At 41.9% G+C, this 13,483-nt stretch overlaps 1 protein-coding gene across 2 annotated transcripts in view; it reads right to left on the bottom strand.

Annotated features, from left to right (window-relative positions):
* Positions 1 to 13,483, bottom strand: part of LOC115122145 (histone deacetylase 7-like) — an 81,412-nt gene that overhangs the window by 46,591 nt on the left and 21,338 nt on the right. The gene's annotated exons all lie outside the window — the stretch shown is intronic.

Below are 13,483 nucleotides of genomic sequence, written 5' to 3'. Positions count from 1 at the left end.
AAAGTAGATGTCCTAACCGACTTGCCAAAACTATAGTTTGTTAACAAGAAATTTGTGGAGTGGTTGAAAAACAAGTTTTAATGACTCCAACCTAAGTTTATGTAAACCTCCGACTTCAACTGTATACAGTGCATTCAGAAAGTATTCGGACCCATTGACCTTTTCAACATTTTGTTACATTACAGCCTTGTTTTGAAGTTGATTAAAACATTTTTTCCCCCCTCAATCTACACACAATACCCATGATGACTGTAACTGACAGTTAGACTTACAGGTTATGTCGTTATCTTTTGTTTGAATTGTTTATGTGTCCGCTGTGCGGGGGAAATGATAATACAAGCGGAACTACGTAGCTAATACTGTTGTAACGGGGATCCTTATTGTAGCAACACACTTTTGGAGGGAAGGCAATCCTGCGCTGCGTTAGCTAAGTTTTCATGTCATCGGGTGTAGTTCATAAAGGTTGAAGAGTGTATGTTAGGATGAAGTGTGAATTCATGCCAGGAATAATAAGTGTGAAGTTTGATTTCCTCCCTTCTGTAATAAGCAGCCAATGAGGTATTTGTTCCTTTATTCATGTGTTTAATCTGAACCCGTTATAACGCCGGTTAAACTGTTATGTATGTAAGCACTTCAGAGTTATACCAAGCTAATAAGTCACTCGTAAGATAAGGTTGTAAGAGTGTGCTTAACTGTATTTTTCATTTACTTTATAGTTCTCACGGAAGGTGATAATTCTGACTAAAACTACAGAATAAAGCCGCCTGTTAAAATCAAGGAACGGTTGTGCTCATGGTTACTGAAGGGAGCTACAGTGAGAACTCAATGCTCTTCACGAGCAAGAGAGAAAGAAGAATCTCATCCAGCTGTAAAACGTCTACAAGATTCCCAAATCCTGGTAGACTCTGTCATCTGCCAGATAAGAGTTTTGCACCTACCTGCAAACTAAGAAGAACATCTCCACATAAGGAAGCATCGTGAGGCAACATAAGGTCAAGACTAACAGGAAAGTCAGACACGCAAGTACAAGTCAAGGTGTTTGAAGGTGGTCCTAGCCTTGTGAACAGCTAATAAGAGACTTTAAGATTACAATTCGTAAGGACTGGAGATAGTTGTCTATTTCATAAAGACTCTGGTATTATGCATTTGCTCTTTCTATCTTAATGTATCGCTGGTATGTGTATTACTGAAAAATATTATTTGATACTTACTAAAAATATATAGTCACAAACATTAAGGGTCAGCGTACACCTATTAATTATATTTTCACCTGTAAGTTAATAGTGTAATTGTTTGGTAAGGTGTTTGTTCAAGCCTTTGTTACCAGCATTATACATGTTTATACCACGTACTGAGGTTTAAATTACCTACTCACTTATCCAAACCTTAGCTAGAATTGATTTGACTTGATTTAGAATGTCAGAAAGAGGTAGTTTCACTAAAGGTGACAGAGATGGGGTGGGTCAAGTTGAGCAGCTGCAGCATCACCTCGCAAACTTTGAGCCTTCATCAGAACAAACAGAACAGCAGGAAGAGGCCCAGACTGGTGTGGAGTCACTTTGGCCAGTGAATGATGATACAGAGGCTGCTAATGAGATAGCACAACAAGAGCCACAAAAAGGTGAGAGGGTCCGCAGGTTAACTGAAAAGGGCAGAGAACTGCGCGACGAAAGGTGGAGACAGCTCGAACATCGTTTCAGGGTCAGCTATGAGAAGTGGAAGGCTCTGGTAAAGGAAGCAAAACTGTCACTGACAGGCTGTTGCTCTGAAGACCTACTAGAAGACCTCTTAAACAAGATTAGCCATACCTCTACAGAGCTAAACCTTGTCTATGTAAATTAGCGTCAAATCGACATTCCCGACAACGATATACGACGCAGAGTTGATACTTGTAAAGCAGTTACAATGTCTATTATCAAGACTGTAAGGTGTCATTTAAAAGGCAGGGAAGAAGGTCAAAGTAACCAGATAGAGTTGCACTGGAAGGACAGCAATTCCTTGTGCATGTCCGAACTCTCACATAAGTCAAGTCTCAACTATCAGCCCTCAAGTGCTTCCTCCCAGTCTCAAAGCAACTCAAAGGTCAACTCCAGACGCTCAAGCGTGTCATCTGTCAAGAGACAAGAGGCTGCGGCGGAAGTTGCTGCTAACCAAGCAGCTTTAGAAGTAATGGTTAAGCAAGAACGCCAACTAGAAGAGCTTCAGCGACTCGAAGATGAAGATAAGAAGAGGACAGCGGAGCAAGAAGCTGAGGCTGTGAAACGCAGCTTAGAAGAAACTAGGCTGCGAGTCAAGTTAGAGGTAGAAAATGCTGCCAGACGAAGGACACTAGAAGACAAGCGTAGAGAGTTAGAGCGCCTAGAAGTGCTCAAGAAACTAAATGCTGCCAAGGCGCGAATGCAAGTGTATGAGCAAGATGAAAACTCAGAGGACGAGAAGAGAGAACTACTCTCTAACTGCAAATCTGTGAAAGAAGGCATGCACAGAAGTGGCTCATTTCACAGTCTCTCACCACAACATGTTGTGACAAGCACACAGCAAGAAGATGGCACCAAGACCATGTTCGGGTTACTAGCGGAATCAATCAGTGAAAGCCGCCTCCCCATACCAGAACCAGTAACATTCAATGGAGAGCCTCTCTCGTACACTGACTGGAAGGTCTCTTTTCAGACTCTGATAGACAGGAAGAACATACCAACAACTGAGAAGATATATTACTTAAGAAAATATGTCGGTGGGCCTGCCAAGAAAGCCATCGAAAGTTACTTTATGTTAGGAACAGAATCAGCCTACCATGCTGCTTGGACCATTCTTGAAGAAAGGTACGGAAACAAATTCTTCATCGCCAAGTCTTTCAGAGATAAGCTCAATGCATGGCCTACGATAGGATCCAAGGACAGTCTTGAACTTAGAGACCTTGTAGACTTTCTTCGCAGCTGTGAAGCTGCTATGTCTCAGAATAAGGGCCTGGAGGTGCTTAATGACTGTAATGAAAACCAAAAGATCCTCGCTAAACTTCCAGATTGGCTAACTTCAAGATGGAATAGAAAGGTCACAGACATCTTAGAAGAAACGGAGATCTTTCCTAGCTTCAGTCAGTTTGTGAAGTTTCTCACGAGAGAAGCCAAGATTGCTTGCAATCCTGTAACATCCCTTCATGCTTTGAACCCAAGTGAAGATGGGAAACTTAAGACGCCAAGGATTCAAAACCCCGGAGCAAGGGTATTAGCAACTAACTCTGATGAGAAAGATACTGTTACTAGTTGTGTCTTCTGTGAGAAGTCAGGTCACAGTCTCCACAAATGCTGGAAGTTCATGGATAAGCCCACCGCAGAGCGACAGAAGTTTGTTCAAGAGAATAAATTGTGCTTTGGCTGTTTAAGGCCTGGGCATCGATCGAAAGATTGTGATAACAGGAACACCTGTGACACGTGTCAGAGGAGGCATCCATCCTGCCTGCACGAAGATCGTACTAAAGAAAGGTTAAGGGATAGGAAGACAGAGCCCCCACGAGATAAGGGGACAAGAGCATCAAGTGAGGCCATATCTAACAGAGTCGTAAGGGACATTAACACTCACACCTCCACAATCATTCCAGTATGGGTGTCAACCACAAGTGAGCCAGATCGTGAAGTTCTTGTGTATGCACTTCTTGACACCCAGAGCGACACCACTTTTATCCTTGAAGAGACAACAAAGGCTCTCAATACAAGGAAGGAGCCAGTCCAACTGAAACTCTCTACAATGGCTTCAAGGAATACTATTGTGCCCTGCCAGAAGCTGTCTGGTTTGCAGGTTAGAGGGTTTTACTTGGAGAAGAAAATCCCTCTGCCAACGACCTACTCGAGAGAGTTTATTCCTGCAAACAGAGATCATATTCCTACTCCAGAGACTGCAAGAGCATGGTCTCATCTTGAACACATTGCAGAGGAGATTGCTCCTCAACAGAGCTGTGATGTCGGTCTCTTAATTGGCTACAACTGCTCCCAGGCTCTCCTTCCAAGAGAAATTGTGTCTGGTAAGGGAAATCAGCCTTTTGCTCAGAGAACAGATCTTGGCTGGAGCATAGTCGGCTATGGAAATCCACGTATCGACTATGGCGACCCTATTGGAGTGAGTCATCGGGTTATCGTTAGACAGGTGATGCAAAGCCTTCAATCTTCTTCCAACCTCACAAATCAAGTACACTATGTTTGTAGAACACATGTAAGAGAGGTAATCACAACACTGGACATTATCAAGACGCTTGAATCTGACTTCAACGAGAGAGCTGCAGAAGAGGACCTCATATCTCAAGAGGATATCCGGTTCCTGAAGAAAATGAAAGAGGGCATCAGACGTAAGGACAATGGACATTATGAGATGCCGCTGCCGTTTAAGGAAGAAAGACCCAATCTGCCGAACAATAAAACATGTGCAGTTCACCGACTCAAGTGCCTGGAAAGGAGGCTAAGGAGAGACAAGCAGTACTACAAGGACTACACAGCATTTATGGAAGAGACTATAGCTTGTGGAGATGCTGAGAAGGTCTCTAAAGAGGAAATTAACAAGCATCCATCATGGTACATCCCGCACCATGGAGTTTATCACCCACAAAAGCCTGGGAAGATACGAGTCGTCTTTGACTGCTCAGCTAAGTTTCGAGAGACGTCCTTGAATGATCATCTCCTTATCGGTCCAGAGTTGACAAACACATTGCTGGGCGTCCTTTGTCGTTTTCGTAAGGGTCCCGTTGCAATCATGTGTGACGTAGAGTGCATGTTCCACCAGTTTCATGTGAAAGCAGAAGACCAAGATTATCTACGGTTCCTTTGGTGGGAGAACGGAGATCTAGAGTCTCAACCCTCAGTGTATCGTATGAAGGTCCACTTGTTCGGCGCAGCTTCATCTCCTGGTTGCGCCAACTATGGTATCAAACATCTTGCTGCCGAAGGACGAGGAAGCTTCAGCGAGAAGTCTATCCAGTTCATAGAAAGGAACTTTTATGTTGATGATGGGTTGACGAGCGTATCGTCTGAAGCTGAAGCAGCCCAGCTGGTGAAAAAAGCAAGAGAGCTTTGCAGCATCGGCAAACTTCGGTTGCACAAGTTTATCTCTAACAGCAAGGAAGTTATAGCCACAATTCCCAAGGAAGAACGTGCCAAGGGTGCCAAAGACCTGGATATGGCTCTGGGTGAACCACACATGGAGAGAGCACTTGGTGTACTGTGGTGTGTCGCATCAGACGAGTTCCAGTTTAGAGTAGTTGTCAAGGAACGCCCACTCACAAGAAGAGGAGTGTTGTCTACAGTAGCCTCTGTATATGATCCGCTTGGGTTTGTGGCACCCTTTGTCCTGGCGGGGAAGCAGATCTTGCAGCGGATGTGTCGTGACAAAATCGACTGGGATGACCCCCTTCCAGATGAGCTACGTTCCCAGTGGGAATTCTGGCTCCAAGGTCTACACAACTTGTCTGAAGTAAGGATCCAACGAAGCTATTTGCCATCAAGTTTCAAGGAGGTGCAGAGTTATGAGCTCCATCACTTCTCCGACGCTAGTACCTCAGGTTATGGAGAGTGCTCATACCTCAGAACAATCAGCACCGCAGGAGAAGTTCATTGCTCCCTAGTTATGGCGAAGTCGAGAGTCGCCCCTTCCAAGGTTACGACTATACCACGACTGGAACTTTCAGCAGCGGTGGTAGCTGTTCGAACAAGTGACATGCTCAAAAGGAGCTAGAGATACAAGGTCTACAGGAATACTTCTGGACAGACTCGAAGGTAGTTCTTGTCTACATCAACAATGAAGCCAGAAGATTCCACGTCTTTGTAGCTAACCATATTCAACGCATTAAACCTCCAACACAGACAGAAATGGAGTAAAGACAGAAGAAACGCAAGGATTAATGACATTGTCATTTTGCAAGATGATACTGCACCACGCAACCAGTGGAAATTGGCAAAGGTTACAGAAGTGTACCCGGGACAGGATGGCCGGGTGAGAAGATTCAAGTTACTGATCAGCGACTCAACCCCAGATGAGAGAGGTAAACGCATCACCAAACCCACCTATCTGGAGAGGCCCATCCATAAGACAGTCACCCTCCTGGAAGCCGATCAAGAAACCTGCAGATACCTTTCACAGAAATCACCGGTGATTGGTGGGAGTGTAACTGACAGTTAGACTTACAGGTTATGTCGTTGTCTTTTGTTTGAATTGTTTATGTGTCCGCTGTGCGGGAGAAATGATAATACAAGCGGAACTACGTAGCTAATACTGTTGTAACGGGGATCCTTATTGTAGCAACACACTTTTGGAGGGAAGGCAATCCTGCGCTGCGTTAGCTAAGTTTTCATGTCATCGGGTGTAGTTCATAAAGGTTGAAGAGTGTATGTTAGGATGAAGTGTGAATTCATGCCAGGAATAATAAGTGTGAAGTTTGATTTCCCCCCTTCTGTAATAAGCAGCCAATGAGGTATTTGTTCCTTTATTCATGTGTTTAATCTGAACCCGTTATAACGCCGGTTAAACTGTTATGTATGTAAGCACTTCAGAGTTATACCAAGCTAATAAGTCACTCGTAATATAAGGTTGTAAGAGTGTGCTTAACTGTATTTTTCATTTACTTTATAGTTCTCACGGAAGGTGATAATTCTGACTAAAACTACAGAATAAAGCCGCCAGTTAAAATCAAGGAACGGTTGTGCTCGTGGTTACTGAAGGGAGCTACAATGACAAAGCAAAAACTGTTTTTTAGAAATGTTTGCAAACTCAACTTACACTACCATGTCATGTTTGTGTCAAAAATATTGATACATGAACCCTCCTCCAAAAAGTTTCAATGGCATTGCATGGAATGTGATATTAAAGGTACTGCTGATAGAAATGAATGGACAGACAAGGAGGGAGGAGACATAATATTCCCTTCAGAGCAGGAGAGGACAATATGATAGAAATGAATGGACAGACAAGGAGGGAGGAGACATAATATTCCCCTCAGAGCAGGAGAGGACAATATGATGGAAATGAATGGACAGACAAGGAGGGAGGAGACATAATATTCCCCTCAGAGCAGGAGAGGACAATATGATAGAAATGAATGGACAGACAAGGAGGGAGGAGACATAATATTCCCCTCAGAGCAGGAGAGGACAATATGATGGAAATGAATGGACAGACAAGGAGGGAGGAGACATAATATTCCCCTCAGAGCAGGAGAGGACAATATGATGGAAATGAATGGACAGACAAGGAGGGAGGAGACATAATATTCCCCTCAGAGCAGGAGAGGACAATATGATGGAAATGAATGGACAGACAAGGAGGGAGGAGACATAATATTCCCCTCAGAGCAGGAGAGGACAATATGATGGAAATGAATGGACAGACAAGGAGGGAGGAGACATAATATTCCCCTCAGAGCAGGAGAGGACAATATGATGGGAATGCAGCACAGCGCCTCAACGTCATGACAAACATTAGTCAGCAGCATTACTCACATACTTCCCGTCAAGTGCCAGTGTCTTCACACTGGTAAACCCTGTTACACACTACCCTGGCATGGACAGGTAAGGCTTAATGGCAGTTAAACTCAGTCAAAACAATATGAAATCCATCATAATAATTTGTGAATTGTACAGTAGCTTAAGCACATAATATTCCTAACTTTCTATGAGTCACCTGTTTATAATGCATTATGAATGCACTTATAGTGCCTATCTCATGGTGCATTATAAGACTTGCTATAAGAATTCATAACATAACTTAACACATAATAAAAGTGTTAGATACCCTATTTAGCGTTGGTCCGATGAGAAACTAACAGTACTGCATGAAAAAACAACAGCAAACTTCACTCAGCGTACCTGTACACAGTACCACAGACAGACATTATATCATCAGAGATCCAAGCCCAATGTTTTTAAGGGATGAACTATAGTACTTTTTAACCAATATTATTGCAGATCCAGGAACCATGTGAACTGACACCTTGCAGGTTTGATTGAACTCTGCCCTGTATCTAAGCTGTGCAAAAGCGACTCAGGGTAGGAGATGCTAATCTAGGATCAAATGCCCTATGTCCATCTAATCGTATTCATTGTGACCGGAAAGGAAAAATTGATCCAAGATCAACACTTCTACTCTGGGAAAACTTTATGAATACGGTCCTTGAGTAGAAAAACGATGAGAAGAGAGAGAGAGATGTCTGCAAGAGTGTTCAGACCGACAGTAAAACACACCCACACACTTACAGTACATTTGGAAAGTATTCAGACAACTTGATTTTTAACCACATTTTGTTACAATACAGCCTTTTTCTAAAATTGATTAAATCATCTCACCACAATACCCCATATTGACAAAGCAAAAACAGGAATTGTCACACCTGTATTTGGGGAATTTCTCCCATTCTTCTCTGCAGATCCTCTCAAGCTCTGTCAGGTTGAATGGGGAGCATTGCTGCACAGCTATTTTCAGGTCTCTCCAGAGATGTTCGATCGGGTTTAAGTCCGGGCTCTGGCTGGGCCACTCAAGGACATTCAGAGACTTGACCCGAAGCCAATCCTGCATTGTCTTGACTGTGTGCTTAGTGTCGTTGTCCAGTTGGAAGGTGAACCTTCACCCCAGTCTGAGGTCCTGATATCTATGGAGCAGGTTTTCATCAAGGATCTCTCTGTACTTTGCTCTGTTCATCTTTCCTGCGATCCTGACTAGTCTCCCAGTCGCTGCCACTGAAACACATCCCCAGAGCATAATGTTGCCATCACCATGCTTCAGCGTAGGGATGGCGCCAGGTTTCCACCAGACATGATGCCTGGCATTTAGGCCAAAGAGTTCAATCTTGGTTTCATCAGACCAGAGAATTGTGTTTCTCATTTTCTCATGGTCTGAGAGACCTTTAGGTACCTTTTGGCAAACTCAAAGCGGGCTGTCATGTGCCTTTTACTGAGGAGTGGCTTCCGCATGGCCACTCTACCATAAAGACCTGATTGGTGGAGTGCTGCAGAGATGGTTGTCCTTCTTGAAGGTTCTCACATCTCCACAGAGGAACTCTGAAGCTATGTCAGAGTGACCATCAGGTTCTTGGTCACCGTCCTGACCAAGGCCCTTCTCCCCCGATTGCTCAGTTTGGCCAGGCGGCCAGCTCTAGGAAGAGTCTTGGTGGTTCCCAACTTCTTCCATTTAATAATGATAGAGGCCATTGTGTTCTTGGGGACCTTCAATGCTTCTGACATTTTTTGGTACCTTTCCCCAGATCTGTGCCTCAACACAATCCTGTCTCAAAGCTCTGCGGACAATTCCTTCGACCTCATGGCTTGGTTTTAGCTCTGACATTCACTGTCAACTGTGGGATCTTATATTTAGACAGCCATGTGCCTTTCCAAATCATGTCCAATCAACTGAATTTACCACAGGTGGACTCCAATATAAATCGAAACATCTCAAGGATGATCAATGAAAACAGGATGCACCTGACCTCAATTTAGAGTCTTATAGCAAAGAGTCTGAATACTTATGTAAATAAGGTATTTCTGTTTTTTTTAAATACATTTGCAAACATTTCTAAAAACCTTTTTTCGCTTTTTCATTATGGGGTATTGATGATTGATATTAATTTAATCCATTTTAGAATAAGGCTGTAACATTTTAAAAAATGTGGAAAAAGTGAAGGGGTCTGAATAATTTCTGAATGCACTGTAAGCCTCATCAAAATTTTATCTTGAAGATCTCCAGACAGATCCTTGGACTTCATGGTATAGGTTCTGCTCTGACACACACTGTCAATTGTGGGACCTTTTACCACTTACAGATAGGGGGCAGTATTTTCACTTTGGATGAATTGCGTGCCCATAGTGAACTGCATCAAAATCTGTCCTAAATTGCTAATATATGCATATTATTATTAATATTGGATAGAAAACACTCTGAAGTTTCTAAAAACCGTTTGAATTATGTCTGTGAGTATAACAGAACTCACAGGGCAGGCAATCTTCCAAACAAGTTTTGAAATCCTGAAAGTTGGGGCAACTTTGACGTCATCGCCCCCTCCCTTCCCAACAAGTTATGGATCTGGAAACACTTCCTACGTCTTCCACTAGATGTCCTCATTCAGTAGAAAGTGTAATGGAGCATTTGCTGTGAACTTTGGGAGGGAAAGTAGTTGGTGTCGCAAGAGAATGCCATTTTGTTGTGGCGCATTTCTCTTTGAGTGCTACGGCTGTTCCAATCAGCCCCAGATGAAAACGAATGATCCGGTTGGAATGTTATTGGATATATATGATTATAACATCCTGAATATTGATTCTGCACTTAGTTTGACCAGTTTCTCCGACCTGTAATATATGTCTTTTGGAAGTTTTCATGCAAAGTTATCCTGGACCAGAAGTCATTTTTTGGGCATGTGAGCTGAAAGTGATAGCAAATGCTGCTACTTGGACACTAGAATTGAACATTATGGAACAAAACGATGTATTGTTGAACTAGGACTCCTTGCACTACATTCTGATGAAAGATCATCAAAGGTAAGGGAATATTTATGTTGTAATTTTGTATTTCTGTTGACTCCAACATGGCGGAGAAATATTGTTACGTCTGAGCGCCGTCTCAGAGTATTGCAATGTTAAGCTTTTTCCGTAACGTAAAAAAAAAAATGTGACACAGCGGTTGCATTAAGAACCAGTGTTAATTATATGTAGAACATGTATCTTTAGTCAAAGTTTATGATGAGTATTTCTGTTATCTGGCGTAGCTTTCTATAATTCCTCCAGATATTTTGGAGGATTTTCTGAACATGGCGTCAATGTAAACCGAGATTTATGGATATAAAATGCATATTATCGAACAAAACATAAATGTACTGTGTAACATGTCATATGACTGTCATCTGATGAAGAATTTCAAGAGGTTAGTGATTGATTTTTTTTTAAATCCTGCTTTTGTGATTTTATCTTTTGCTGGAAAAAATGGCTATGTTTTTTCTTTGGTTTGGTGGTGGTCTAATATAAATATATGTTGTGTTTTCGCTGTAAAACATTTTTAAAATCTGACACGCTGGGTAGATGAACAAGGTGTTTATCTTTCATTTGAGGTATTGGACTTGTTAATGTGTGGAGGTTAAATATTTCTATCCCTGTGCCACCTTTTCAGCTGAAGGGGGGGGGGGGGGGTGGAGTTCACTGGGGGAACCCCTCGCCTTAACAAGATTTAACAGGTGTGTTTCTATCATGTCAAACAATTGAATTGGCCACAGGTGGACTCCAATCAAGTTGTAAGACATCTGAAGGATGATCAAAACAAATTGGATGCACCTGAGCTCAATTTGGAGTGTCATAGCAAAGGGGTGTGAATACTTACTGTATGTAAATGAGATATTTCTGTACTTCATTTTCATTACATTTGCAAGAATTTATAAAAACATGTTTTCACTTTATGGGTTATTGTGTGTAGATGGGTGAGAATAAAAACATATATAGAATCTATTTTGAATTCAGGCTGTAACACAACAAAATGTGGAATAAGTCAAGGGATATGAATACTTTCTGAAGGCACTGTATAGTATACCTAACTAGGATTGAAAAAGTGAATCCAATCTTCTCTAATAAAAAATCTCTCCCTAATTTCTGAACCACACTAGTAACATCAGTAGGCTACAGTAGACCACACTCCAGATGGGGAGGGGCAGGTTGCCTACACACTCACTGGCAAAGATTTCCAGTTGGCAGAAAGACACTGGAATACGTTTATGTGTGACAGAGTGAGGGCTTTACATACAAACCTTGTTGCTTTTTTTGTGGGACTGAAAAAAAATTCCCTTAATGTAAAATAATATTATTAAAGGTTCCCATGCTTTTAAAAATAACGTTTCTGTTCCACAACAGTATAGATCACCTTCGTATCATGGTTCGGATTCTGTTGCAGGAAATTGTTTGTTATTTTCCGGTTTTCGGTTCTGTTCCCTGAACAGGTTCCAACCCCTGAACTTTATATTTTAGTGTCAGTGGCGGGATACAGGACAATAATTCAAATATAAAGATTTTATCTGTACTGTATAATAACTGACAAGCAGTTTCATCATGTGTTAAAATCAACAATCTACCTCTATTCCTGCTTATTAAAGCTGGATATTCAATGCACCTACTGAAAACGTCAACATTAGCAAAAGAGGAGATGCTATGCATTTCCCTTGTAACAGCAGTCAGACAACCGCCTGACAACCGCCTGACTGCTGTGACTTGCGAAATGCAAGTTTTACAATGATAAGCCATTAAAGAGGCTAAATGTAAACAGTTTGCATTGTAATTTCAGAAAATTCAATACAAAATCCCATTCTGATAATTCAGCCTTTCTATTAGACAACAAAAGACAGTCCGTTTTTCTGTCAAATAGAAAAGGTGAACCCTACCATCAGCGTCTCTCAGAGGCCTGGTCATCTCCTCTCGGGCAGAATCAACAAGAGCAGACGTTGGCAGTAAAAAGAGGGGGCAGCATTTCACCCCTTTGAAGCTGAACTCTGATGGGCAGGTTCTTAGGAATTTGGTGAATTACAGATTGCTTTGCTGCATTTTTTAACAGTAGTTTCCTTCCAGAAAGTAAAAGACATCAAACAACATGACATTGTACAATTATTAAGTCCTCCATGTTACTTGCTTCCTTGTTTTGACTTAGGTTTCATGCGCAAATAGACTGACTTAAATAATGGAATTCCCCTTGTTCCATACAACACATTGTAGGATTCAAAGGACTAACCGAAACCGACGCACACAAACACCTAAACTACCTACAAGATTGCACAGGTGTCATCATACATTGCCTTTCCATTTTATTTATTTCACCTTTATTTAACCAGGTAGGCAAGTTGAGAACAAGTTCTCATTTACAATTGCGACCTGGCCAAGATAAAGCAAAGCAGTTTGACACATACAACGACACAGAGTTACACATGGAGTAAAACAAACATACAGTCAATAACACAGTATAAACAAGTCTATATACGATGTGAGCAAATGAGGTGAGATAAGGGAGGTAAAGGCAAAAAAAGGCCATGGTGGCAAAGTAAATACAATATAGCAAGTAAAACACTGGAATGGTAGATTTGCAATGGAAGAATGTGCAAAGTAGAAATAAAAATAATGGGGTGCAAAGGAGCAAAATTAATTAATTAATTAAATACCGTAATTTCCGGACTGTAAGCCGCTACTTTATTCCCACGCTTTGAACCTCGCGGTTTATACAATGACGCGGCTAATTTATGGATTTTTCCAGCTTTCACAAGATTCATGCCGCCAAAAAACTGAGCACCGTCACATAAATCAAGCGAGCTCAAACTTCCCATCATTCTGATTACGGTAGTAATTTTGTCACCCTCATCATGGCAAAGACACGGAGAAATGCATATGATGCAGCTTTCAAGTTGAAGGCGATCGATCTGGCTGTTGGAAAAGGAAATAGAGCTGCTGCACGGGAGCTTGGCCTTAATGAGTCGATGATAAGACGTTGGAAAGCA

Source organism: Oncorhynchus nerka, linkage group LG2 (assembly GCF_034236695.1).
Source record: "Oncorhynchus nerka isolate Pitt River linkage group LG2, Oner_Uvic_2.0, whole genome shotgun sequence".
Classification (NCBI taxonomy): Eukaryota; Metazoa; Chordata; class Actinopteri; order Salmoniformes; family Salmonidae; genus Oncorhynchus; species Oncorhynchus nerka.
Note: the sequence above shows the minus strand (reverse complement) of the source record. Positions and strands in the feature narration are given on the sequence as shown.